This window comes from Hemitrygon akajei, chromosome 20 (assembly GCF_048418815.1).
Source record: "Hemitrygon akajei chromosome 20, sHemAka1.3, whole genome shotgun sequence".
Lineage (NCBI taxonomy): Eukaryota > Metazoa > Chordata > Chondrichthyes > Myliobatiformes > Dasyatidae > Hemitrygon > Hemitrygon akajei.
In genome coordinates this window covers 20,571,189-20,584,598 of record NC_133143.1, presented here as the reverse complement: position 1 = coordinate 20,584,598, position 13,410 = coordinate 20,571,189, and the positions used below count along the sequence as shown (strand labels likewise).

At 40.5% G+C, this 13,410-nt stretch overlaps 1 protein-coding gene across 7 annotated transcripts in view; it reads right to left on the bottom strand.

Moving 5' to 3' along the window:
• Positions 1–13,410, bottom strand: part of LOC140713623 (F-actin-uncapping protein LRRC16A-like) — a 328,263-nt gene that overhangs the window by 232,970 nt on the left and 81,883 nt on the right. The gene's annotated exons all lie outside the window — the stretch shown is intronic.

The following is a 13,410-nucleotide window of genomic DNA, read 5'->3' as shown; positions in this document are numbered from 1 at the left end:
ACTTCAACAAGTTAGAAATATGAAGAATTTGAAGGTATCAACTATCATCTTGAATGTTACAATGAAAATGAAGATCTGGAGGATGTAATTGTCGAAAGCATTGCATAAAGGCACTATCTGCACTAGGTGTCTGCTCTGACTTCACTCAGTCAATAGAACACAGCAGCAATTAATTCCTCCAATGATAGCTATTAGAAAGTAATACACAGTTTTATAGCTCTTTAATAGAATTGGCTGTGTTCTAATTTGTTCTGTATATCATTTAAATACATAATTTGTTACTTAGTTAAACAGTAATTTGTCTTTTTATACCTTTTTAATTATTTCACAAAACTTCGGCTAATTGGGGCAGCCATTTAATTGGACCAAAATGGTTTCAATGTGTCCCAATTAACTGGAATCCACTGTACTTCTAAAAGATGATGTACTTCTAAAAGATGAGGCTTACATTTCACTGGATAAGCCACCAAAAATATCACAGTATAAACAATTTGTGATCCTGCAGGATATATGTATGCACCAGTCTAACTATAAGGGTTTTCAAGAATTGCCTCATTCCAATTACTGAAAAAAAAGACTCCAAACTCAAAATAGAAGCAGCTCCAAGCATAAATTTTTATGTCAGAATGAAAAGAACAAATCAAATTTTAAGATATGTACTACTAATTTAAATAGTGAGATTGAAATTCAAAAAATACATAAATGTCATCATCCACAAGTACCCACCTTTCCCCATGCTCCCCAAAACTGTCCTCCTGATCATTCTCAAATTGAATGACTCCACAAAAAGAACCTGCACCTTCTGCTACCAAATCAGCCAGGTCTTGAATTTCCTCACTAAACCTCTATCTTTCTTTAAGACTTTCCTTAAAAATCTACTTCTTTGTCCAAGCTTCTGATCATCCACATCAATAGCCCCTAACATGGCATTAACTTTGATTAATGACAACCTTGTAAAGCACTTGGAGGCACTTTAAATATCATAGGAATTTGGGTTATTGATGATGATATTGACTAGAAAACTTACAGAACTAATGAATGAAATAATGGTCAGAGTAACTCCATTAACTTCCTAAGCCACCTTCTAAACAGTTCCACCAAAACTTCCACATACACTTAAGGAAGAGGCCTTTAATTTGGTATCTCACCCAAACTGCTGAGCATCAGCCTGGCTTCTCTCAAGTCTGCAGAGTTAATACTAGAGGTGACTCGCAGCTGACACCTGACCAGGAGATATTTTAAATGTGTAATCCCACCTAGGTGTGGATCCTTCTGATCCACTGCCCGAGATCCCAACATGGGCCAAAATTCAACTGGTGTGGAAGACGTAGAATCAAATAGTGAAAGGATAAAGATCGTACAAACAAGTTCAAGGTCTCAAACAGTATTTGCAAGCAGTTTTAGAATTTCTTTGGCTCAGTCAGGGGTTGCGTATTGAAGTCTGGCAATACAGAAAATAATCCATTTAAAAAGACATCCAGTCGAGAAACCTTCACTAAAAAGTATAACCAAATGGAAATCTGGAACAATAACAAGGCTTATTCATTAGCATGCCACCAACCAGTGCATTAGGCAAATATCATTGAACTATAATGTATATTTGAAAAGCCAGATGCAACATTTTAAAACATCATGCAAAGCTGATTCTTATTACCAGATGCAACTTTATTGAAATACAGAAACAAAGCACTATATTTCAGTGTTCTGTTTAAGAGGGAGGTCTAAAATGACTATACGGTTTAAAACAGAAAAAAGAACGTTAAGCTACACACACGCAACATGAGATTTCTTTTAATGTGGTATCAAAAGGGAATGCTGGAATTATTCCTGTTAAAGGCTTGCCAAAAACCCACTTTGCACTTTCTAACCATTGTTCAGAGATGACAGATTTGCTTTAGTGTTTCAATCACATTACAAATATCAACTTGCAAGACTGATAAGTAAACTCAATTCAGGAAATTTTATTTCCTGCACAGGCTAACTACTGGAACTATTTGAACACATGATGCCCACAATTTCAATTTTCACCAATAAAGGAAAATCCCTAAAGACTTAATATATCTCCTTCAAATAAAATGTTAACTAAAGCGCTTTGTGTTCAGATTAATGCTGGAAGTTCCAAAATTAAATTAAATATACCTGCATTATACACGATGTTCAAAGCACCATGTAATTACATTATAATGAAATTGTTTTATTCTCAAAGGTAATATTTAAGGACTCTCATTCACTGATAACCACATGTCGTTTACCTGAATAAAACTTTATTACATCTGTTTTACTACTGCCTTCAATGAGTAAAAGTTGTTAATGCAAAAAGCTACCCAACACCAAAGAAATCAGTAATTTGAAAATTATGACCAGTTTTTTTTATCCCAACAGTGGGTAAAGAGCTCTAAATTTATATCTCAAGGTTACAGAAGATACCAATTCAGTTATGAAACATTATGTTATTTTGGCTGGGCGGTCAGTCACATGAGAGCAACCTCAGGTGATTTTTTTCCCCAAACCAGCACAAGGTCACATCAAAACCAGCCACTGAGCGGCCGAGTAATTGTAAATGAACCTGAGTAACAATTTGAGAAAGAAAGCATGTTGGGAAGGAAAGAGAAAAGCTGTGGAATTCAGCTTTGACCAGGTTACGTCAGCTGCGGCACACAATGGCATACCAAATAGTGACACTGTACAGCTCCATGAACACAGGATCCTGACCTTGGTGCTGTCAGCGTGGAATCTCCTGTACAGTACCCCTGCAAATTATTCCCTCCACATGACCATAAATATTCATTTTCATTCTTCTACCGCTTACCTATCAAGGGGCATTTAAATTATCTATGTGCCTTAGGGATACGGAAGGAAACAAGTGCGCTCGGAAGAACCTTTCCTGGTCATAAGGAGAACATATGTAATCTCCACACCGACAGCAGCCAGGCCCCTGCAGCAATGAGGAACCAGCACTTACTGTAACATGCTCCGATTTTTTTTAATCTCAGAAGATTAAAGATGGATAAATTGAATGTTCAGAGTCATACAGCATGGAAATAGGCCCTTTAGCCCAAATGCTTCATATCAACAAATCATAAACACAAGAGACTCTGCAGATGCTGGAGATCCAGAGGAACTCAGCGTGTCAGGCAGCATCAATGGAAATGAATAAATAGATAGATAGATACTTTATTCATCCCCATGGGGAAATTCAACTTTTTTCCAATGTCCCATACACTTGTTGTAGCAAAACTAATTACATACAATACTTAACTCATCAGGCCCAGTCCCATCTTCAGGTCGACCTTTTGTTCATTTCAATGGATGCCGCTTGACCTACTGAGTTCCTCCATCATTTTGTGTGTGCTGCAATGCCAACAAAGACTCCCATCCATACTCACCCCACTTACCCACGTTTGGCCCATAATCATCTAAACCGTTCCTATTCATGTATGTATCCATCCAATTGTCTTTTAAAAAGACAAACACTCAAAATGATACACAGGATCAATACATTCAGACACTGTTTCAAGATGACACTGATTCTGTGAGCTTCAGCAAGCCAATCCTACTCATATCGCATAATGAGAACTCGCTGAACAAAGCTGAGGCACGAGTAAATTCCACCATGAGTCTGTGCATTGGGGGAAAGGTAGGCGATGAGTGATGGGGGAGGGAAGGTACGCAGCAGAAAACTCAACTCATGAAGGTATTGGAGAAGATTTGAAAACTGATAAACCATGCTCCTAAAGCTAACTACCGTAGATTCCGGATTTTAAGCTGCTACTTTTTTCCCACATTTTGAACAGCTTTGAACTTTGCGGCCTTTAATCCAGAGCGGCTAATACATGATTTTTTTCATGCCGCCTCGTAAACATTTTGCCTCATAACAGTAGACCAATAAAATTGATGAGTAGTTCACAGAGGTCCAATGAAATTGTACGATAAATCAAGCGCACTTTCACAATTAAATTATTGTAAATCAGTCATTTGTACTCACCCTCATCAACATGGAAAACACTCGAAGCATTGTGCTGCCTTATGGCAGTTACTTAGTTTATAATATTTTCGCTTAGTAATTCATTTTCTAGTTAAAGTTAGAAGAGTTTTAACTATATTTGTTTTCTGTACTACATCGCGGGATGCTATGACGTCACACCCGGTTTCGCGGTGTCTTGTGGGAAAATGCCGGTTTGCGATGAAACGGGACGGAGGGAGGGAGCGCATTACGCGAGCGGCTTTGGATCTGAGCGAACGCTGCTTTTAAGTTAAAGGTGATCAATAACTTTTCCTGGTAGGCTGCAGTATATATATTTTTTACCAGTCGTTAGGAGATATTGGAATGTTGTTCAGTAAAGAAGTATACGCAACGTATATTTAAAAGTAGCCGCGTTACGGGCACGGTTCGAAAAAAAGCATTTGCAATATGTATTTGTTTTTGTTACCATATGGATTTAATTAAAAGTTAAAAAAATCCTCACGTGTAATATCTTTCTGTGTAAATATCTCATATTACAACGTGGGACACCTGCGGCCGAAAATCCGGTGCGGCCTAAAATCCGGTGCGGCCTTTACAATTAAAAAATTGATTTTATTTCTAAAATTAGAGCCAGCGGCTTTTAATCAGGTGCGTTCTGTAGTCCGGAATCTACGGTAGTTGTCAAATCACAATCTATTCTGCTGAGTGCATGTGACACTCAAAAACATCAGAAACAAAAAAATAACCAATAGGGATATCAAACTTAAAAACTCAAAAATGCAACAAGTTCAAAAATAACATGAATGCCTTTCAAACAGTTCCCTCCATTGAAATGGAAATATGACCTGAAGCAAATGGGTTGAGTTGATTGGGAAATTTATTGCAGTATTTTTCTTTGCTGCTGGACCTGGGTCCGAAAATAAGGAACTAGCCGATGTTTGGTTGATTTAAGAACTCACTTTTGTGAACTTTAATTCTGAATGCTATTTGTTTGCTTTTTATTGTTTGCACGATTTGTTTGATGGTCCCTTTAAATGGGTTCAATTAGGTTTCCTTTTTTTGTGGCTGCTTATAAGACAACGAATCTCAAGGTTGTATATACAATGCCTATAAAAAGTATTAACCCCCCCCACCCATGCCCTGGAAGTTGTCATATTTTACTGTTTTACAATACAGAATCAGTGGATTTAATTTGGCTTTTTTGACACTAACCAACAGGAAGAGACTCTTTCATGTCAAAGTGAAAACAGACCCTTACAAAGGATTCTAAGTTAATTACAAATATAAAACAAAAAATAACTGATTGCGTAAGTATTGACCCCTCTTTAATATGACACACCAAATCATCACTGGTCCAGCCAATGGCTTTTAGAAATCACATAATTAGTTAAATGGAGATTGTGTGCAGACAAAGTGTTTCAATTGATCATAGTAAAAATACGCCTGTATCTGGAAGTCCAGCTGCTGGTGAGTCTGTATCCTGGCAAGAACTAAACCATGAAGACAAATGGTCCAAGCAACTCTGCAAAAAGGTTATTGAAAAACACGAGTCAGGAGAGGGATACAAGAAAATTTCCAAGTCACTGAATATCCTTTGGAGAACAGTTAATTCAATCATCAAGAAATGGAAAGAATATGGCATGGCTGTAAATTTGCCTAGAGCAGGCCGTCCTCAAAAACTGAGTGACTGTGCAAGAAAAGGGGCTAGTGAGGGAGACTTATGACAGCTCTGGAGGAGTTACAAGCTTCAGTGGCTGAGATGGGAGAGACTGCACATACAACAACTGTTGCCCGGGTGCTTCACCAGTCGTAGCTTTATAGGAGAGTGGCAAAGAGAAAGCTACTGCTGGAAAAAAAACTTACATGAAGTCTCAGCTAGAGTTTACCAGAAGGCATGAGGGAGACTCTGAAGTCAGCTAGAAGGTGGCTCTATGGTCTGATGAAACCAAAATTGAGTTTTTTGACTATCAGACTAAATGCTATGATTGGTGTAAACTAAACACCGCACACAATGAAAACCACACCACCCCTAACATGAAGCATGGTGGTGACTACATTGTGCTGTGTGGGTGCAGCAGGCCCTGGAAGGCTTGTTAGATTAGATTAAATTCAACTTTATTGTCATTGTGCCGAGTACAGATACAAAAGCCAATGAAATGCAAAAGAATAAGTGTTACTTACAAAATAATTGCAAATAAAAAAATAAGTGCTACAGCACACAAATATAAAAGTACTGAGACAGTACAATATGGGTGCAATACTGTTTAGCGCTGTGATGTGAGGTTCAGCAGGGTCACAGCCTCAGGGAAGAAGCTCTTCCTGAGCCTGCTGGTGCGGGAGCGGAGGCTCCTGTAGCGCCTACCAGATGGGAGGGGAGTAAAAAGTCCATGGTTAAGGTGAGACGCATCCTTGATAATGCTTTTCGCCCTGCCCAGGCAGCGTTTATGGTAGATCTCCTCAATGGTGGGCAATTGGGTGCTGATAAACCGCTGGGCAGCTTTCACCACCCGCTGGAGTGCTTTATGGTCCGATACGGGACAGTTGCCATACCACACTGAGATGCAGTTGGTGAGTATGCTCTCAATGATACAGCGGTAAAAGTCCGTCAGTATCCTGGGACAGCGGTGAGCTTTCTAGATGCTTCTCAGGAAATAAAGGGGCAGTTGCACCTTTTTGATCAGGATGGAGGAGTTCAGGGACCAGATGAGATCATCGGAAATGTGGACACCAAGGAATTTGAAGCTTGATACACACTCCACTACAGCTCCGTTGATGTAGATGGGGACATGAGTGTGGCTCCTAGCATGCCTTAAGTCCACAATGATCTCCTTGGTCTTCTGGGTGTTGCCGGGTTGTTGTCGGCACACCACGCAGCCAGGTTCTGGACCTCGTCCCTGTAGGCCATCTTGTCATCCCCTCTGATCAGGCCAACTGCTGTGGTGTCGTCTGCAAACTTGATTATGAAATTAGAACCTTGTGAGGGTAGAGGATAACATAAATGCAGCAAAATACACGGAAATCCTGGAGGAAAACCTGATGCAGTCTGCAAGAGAGCTGGGGCTTGGGAGAAGTTCTGTTTTCCAGCAAGAAAATGACCCCAAGCATAAAGCCAAAGCTGTACAGGAATGGCTTAAAAACAACAAAGTTTATGTCCTGGAGTGGCCAAGTCAGGGATCAGACCTCAATCTAATTGAGAATTTGTGGCTCGACTTGAAAAGGGCTGTTCACTCATGATCCCCATTCAACCTGATATAACTTGAGCAGTTTTATAAAGAAGAATGGGGAAAAAATTGCAGTGTCCAGATGTGCAAAGCTGATAGAGACCTATCCACACAGACTCAAGGCTGTAATTGCTGCCAAAAGTGCATCTATTAAGTACTGACTTGAAGGGAGTGAACACTTATACAATCAATTATTTTGTGTTTTATGCTTGTAATTAATTTAGATCACTTTGTAGAGATTTGTTTTCACTTTGATGCGAATCTTTTTCTGTTGATCAGTGTCAAAAAAGCCAAATTAAATCCACTGTGATTCAATGTTGTAAAACAATAAAATGTGAAAACTTCCGTGGGGTGGGATGCATACTTGTTATAGGCATTATATGTATATATACTTTGATAATAAATGTACTTTGAACTTGGAACTTTGGATTGCATAATGTCCCACTATCGTAGCAACCAGTGGATAAACCATCTTGGAGTACATGATCACCTCATTCAACCATGCTTGCCCAGTAATCATGCACATGCTGCATTATCACAGGAAATGGAGGAGACATCTATACTGAACTATCGGCATTTCCACACAATTTGTTTTAATTTGCTTCCAGCGTGTAATAAAAGACTGGGTGCATCTCTAATGAATACTGTAGATCAATTATTTAGGAATATATTCAAATACTTTACAAACAATTATGAAACCAAAATAATCTGCCTCGATTTTGCTGAGCAGCATCTGGACAGCAGCAGTTTGCTTTACATTCATGCAGGCTCTCTACTGATACTGTCTTTCCACAAGATTTTACATTGGAATTTCAAGAGGATTTTTAAGCTTTATTGAAGCTGCCCCTTCATCAGGAATGTCTGACCTTTATAAACACATTTAAATCCTCAGCCAGCTGATGAATGGTGGTTCAGTAAAGTGTTCAGTTAAAAGATCAGTTGATTGGAAAACTCTGCACAGCAGTGAAAAAGAGAAATGCAGACAAATAAATGAAAAATACATTTTAATTTTTACTTTTTAATAACTAAAATTTGCAGGAATAAGATATGATTGTTATGTAAAACCCAACTTTTACTGAGGAAAGAACCAACTCTCCTCCCTCTCTGATTCCAGCTGTTATCACTGCCGTGCCTTTAGCATCCCTTCCCACCTCCCCCTCTCTGAGGCAGAACATTCTGTCCTCAGCAAGAGCCTTACCTTTGTCAACCATCCCTTCCAACCTTCCCAAGGCAGAACGGTCTGTCCTCAGCAAGGGCCTTATCTTTGTCAACCATCCCTTCCAACCTTCCCGAGGCAGAACGGTCTGTCCTCAGCAAGGGCCTTATCTTTATTCCCCTTCACATGCACCTCAGTGAGTTCTGCAGCCATCTTCTGGCCTCTCACCTCTTTTCCTCACTTGCCTAGCACCTCTCCCTAGAGCCCCTCCTCCTTCCCCTTCTCCCATGGTTTACTCTGTCTCACATTAAATTCCTTCTTCTCCAGCCATTTACATTTACCACCTACCTGACTCCATCTATCACCTTCTAGTTAAATCCTCCTTCTCCACTCCCCCGACTTTTTATTCTGTGGTCTTGCCCCTCTCTTTCCAGTCCTGAAGAAGGGTCTCGGCCCAGAACATTGACAGTTCATCCACTGCAATAGACCCTGCCTGACCTGCTGAGTTCCTCCTGCATTTTGTGTCTGTTGCTCTGGATTTCCAGCATCTATAGAATCTCTTACGTTTATGATTTGTTATTATTTAGGTGCTTATGCAAATTGGAAAGAAAAGCAAGGAACATTTAATAAACACGATTTTGTCCCATAAAATATGCCAAATTCTGCAAGGCAAAGAACACTTAAAGTATATGACTGGGTGTCATCATTGGTTTGCAATCAAATTACTGATTTCCCTTTAGTGGAATAAGACAAATCTGAACATACTCTGGTATGTACACGACATCCTCTATGTGGGGGATGAGTCAGCAAAATGCCAGTGTTGCAGAGTTTCTAGAAGAATAGGACACCTACTACATGTATTAAGTACAGTCACTTGAAGTTGCTGTCCATATTTGTACATTAATAATGGTAAGTGTTCCTACTATCACCTTAAATCCTATCACTAATTCTGAGCAAATCTTTTTTTTGTATGGCAGAAAAATTATACTGAAGTAAATCAATTTCCTTATGCTGCATTTAAAAGTAATTTTACTACACTGCATATCATATCCTGCAGCTTGAATTGGAATCAAGTGATTTATTTATTTATTGAGGTACAGTGCAGAACAGGCCTTTCCAGCCCTTCGAGTTGCACCGCCCAGTGATCCCCCGAATTAATCCGAGCCTAATCACGGGACAACTTAGAATGACCTATTAACCTACCAACTGGGACGTCTTTTGACTGTGGGAGGAAACCAGAGCACCCGGAGGAAACCCACTTGGTCATTGGGAGAACATACAAACTCCTTACAGGCAGCAGCGGGATTTGAACTGGGGTCATCTGTGCTGTAAAACGTTGTACAATTAGGTTACTGCTATATAAATTAACACAGTGCCTTCAAATTCCCTGACTAAATATTGTTCCTAACTTTCAGCACATCCAACACCATTATTGAGCAAAGATTTGCTACCATTTTGATGCTGATGAGAAATAGAAAGGGCACCAAAAGAATTTTTTAATACATTTTTTCTCTATAAAGTGAGTTGACACACATAAAAAACAATTAAAATAAATCATGACTGGATGCCAAAACTTGTTAAAATCATAGGCTGCTGATTCTAAAATATCTCTTAACCATCTAAATGCATTTTCAGAGCAACAAATCAAAATAATTTTAGGTTTTTGCAATTCAACAGGTTAGTAGAAAGATTTTAAATTTCTGTTGCAATTATGTCAAATTTACTTTCTCCTCTGTCACGTAATCTGAAAATGACATCCCACACAACAGTAACACCTTTCTGGGAGTGATGACTCAAATGTAGTTAAGGTAAAGAAGAAAAAAAAGACTCTACTCTGACAGTGAAGGGCAGGTAGAATTTGAGTTGTACCGAATTAATTCCTGAAACAACATCAACTATAATTAGCAAAGGCCAAGAGCAGGCTGAAACAATGAGCCTCCCAGGACAACCCTGTTTGTGGACCTCGGGCAAGAGATAGAAGTGGGAAGTGCATGGTTGGGGCACTGCAAGGTTGGAGGTTGTGGAGGGGAGATGTCCTGATAAACTGGATCTGTAGCAGTGTGGAAGATGATGGCCTGATGGGCATTGGTGGGATCATGGTCTAGGGGTTGGCAAGGTATGGTCATGGTCCAGGTGCTTTCTCTTAGTGGTTCCTTCAAGGTTAGCCAAATTTGAAGTTTTCTTCCTCTCTCCAACACAAGTTCAGTGAGACTCCCTCACACTGCTCCCCCTCTGTGCTTTCTGGTGTCTGGTGTCATAATTACAATCGGCTGGTCAATGTGTTCTCACGTTTATGACTGCTGGAGAGGGTCTGCACTCCTACAGGAAGGATATGCGTTGCAGGAAGACGAATGGAGAAACATCATTGGAGCAGGGACAGCGAACGGCTCTGCATTGGGTTATTTGCATTATTCTGTGATACAGTGACTGGTGAAGGAATGTTTCATTCAACAATAGTGCACTGTTCATCCAATGACATAATAGAAACATTGTCATCCAGTCTGAACCTACCCATACAAACCAACTAGCAGCACGGACCTCAAACTACCACAAACATGTTACCTGCTGAACCAGAGGAGCCAACACTGTTACATCACCATCAGAAACACCTACCATGCCATCCCACACTTGCACTTGGCAAGTCTGGTCACCTTGTTGATCTTCCACACCCAGCACACAAGGACAGACTGAGGACTGCAGCACCACTGGAAAGGACTGTGTAGCTATGATCAAGAGAGGCGGAAGAGTGCTTTGAATCAGTGGACTGGACTATATTCAGGGATTTATCTTCAGACCTGAACAATTAAGCCAACTCATCATGACTTCATCAAGACCTGTGCAGAACAGTGTGTGCCTCTGTGAACGTGCTGGACATACCCAAATCAGAAGCTGTGAATGAACCAGGAGTTTTGAAGTTGGATGAGGCATGATCTGTGGTGTTCAAGACTGATGATCCAGAAGCCCTCGAGAAATCCAGGTATGACCAATCGAAGGCATCAAGAGAGTGGCAAGGCAATCACGTGTGAAGTTAGAGACACAATGTACAATAGCTATGGCAGTGTTCACATGCCATTACCTCCTACAAGGAGAAACCTAGCAGCATAAATAGCAGAGGTCCTTCACTCCCTGGTAAGCCCAATGCCTTTTATTCATGCTTTAAAATGGAGAGTAAAACAACAGCTGTCCGAATCCCTACTGCGTCTGGCAACTCTCTGATATCTGTTTCTGAGGCTGATGCAAGAACATCCTTTAAAAGTGTGAACACTCTTACGTAGTTACTTACTACTGAACCCAAGCTTCTGAGGTTGAGAGAGTGGAGTTGTCACTGTGCAAAAGCTTTTCCACTTTAAAATCTCGCCCACAGAGGTTTCCTGTCATGGTCAGACCGGATGGGCAACCACCAGATAGAAACAGTGCAGTGGTACAGATGGTGTGCCAGAGATTTGGATTCAACCCTGACCTTGGGTGCTGTCTGTGTGAAGTTTGCAGGCTTACCCCCCGAATGCACAGGTTTCCTTTGAGTGGTCTGGTTTCTTCCCAGATCCTTAAGTTGAACAGGTTGGTAGATTAACAGCTGCTGTAAATTGAACCTATCGTGTGCAGGTGAGTAATAGAATCCGAGTGTGTGGGAAGGAGACAAAGTGGGGAAAAGAAAGAAAAACTAACATAGGATTAGTGTAAATGGGTGTTAGGTGGCTGGTACAGACACACACCAGCACAACGTTTCACAGTGCCAGCGACTCGGGCTCTATTCCCACCGCTGCCTGTAAGGAGTTTATACGTTTTCCTATGACCGCGTGGGTTTCCTCCAGGTGATCCGGTTTCCTCCCACAGTCCAAAGCCGTACCTGTTGATAAATTAATTGTGCATCGTATATTGCCTCGTGAGAAGGCTAGGATAAAATCAGGGCACAAACAAGAGAAAATCTGCAGATGCTGGAAATCCAAGCAATATACACACAAGATGCTGGAGGAACTCAGCGGGCCAGGCAACATCTATGGAAAAGAGTTCAGTTGATGTTTTGGCCCGAGACCCTTCAGCACGACTGCTATAGTTGCCGTTTCGGTCTGAGACCAGTCCTGCTGAAGGCCTGTATGGGCTTCCGTTGCCTCAGCGGTGAACTGGCTCCGCAGCTGTGGACTCACTTTCAGGGAGTCTACCATTTATGCTCTATGTGTTATTTATTTACTTTTTATTATTATTAGTACAAGCTGTCCTCTTGCACATTGGATATGTGGTGGTTTTAGTTGCATGCGGTTTTTTCCATTAATTCTTCTGTTTCTTTGTTATGTGAGTACCTGCAAGAAGATGAATCTCAAAGTTGTACACAGTAAACATATTTTGATGATAAATTTGAACAGTGAACTTTAAGTAACTAGTGGCCAGACAGGTCAACATTAGTGGCAGTCAAATCACTGGAGATGGTTTTGAAGGGTAGCACAAGTCAATATGTAGAGAGACATCAGTGAATCAAGATCAGTTGATATGGATTATCTCTGGAAGTGTTGCGTCTGACTTGATTGAATTTTTCTCAGAGCAGGATAAAAGGGTTGATGATGATGGCACGTTTGATGCAGATAACACGAATTTTATCACATTGTCTACAGACGCTCACTGCACACATTGATCAAAAGAATAAAACCCCGTAGGCTCGGGGAGAATGGTAAATGGACTAAAATTTGTCTCAGTGGGAGGAAACGAAGTGAAATTGTTGCTGAATTCCTTAGAAACTTCAGCAGAGTATTTCATTCTCCTTTACACTTATGTACCGGAAATAACAATAAATAATCCTGAACACTGAAAACTCAGTACAAGGCCCTAGAAAGGCAGCATATTGGGACTCAAGACAGGATACAAAGGAGAGATCTCATCATGACCTGTACAATTTCTAAACTTCTTTCAACCAAACTCCTTACAAAGGCCCAAATTCTCTTCATAAACTGTTTTCCTTCTGCCACATTTTCTTATCATATGAGATGAACATCCCCACACCCTCACAAGGACTTTTCCTAAGTTCGTGTTTTTTTTCAAACTCATGAGGATCTCATTTCCAATGTTTTTTTAAACTC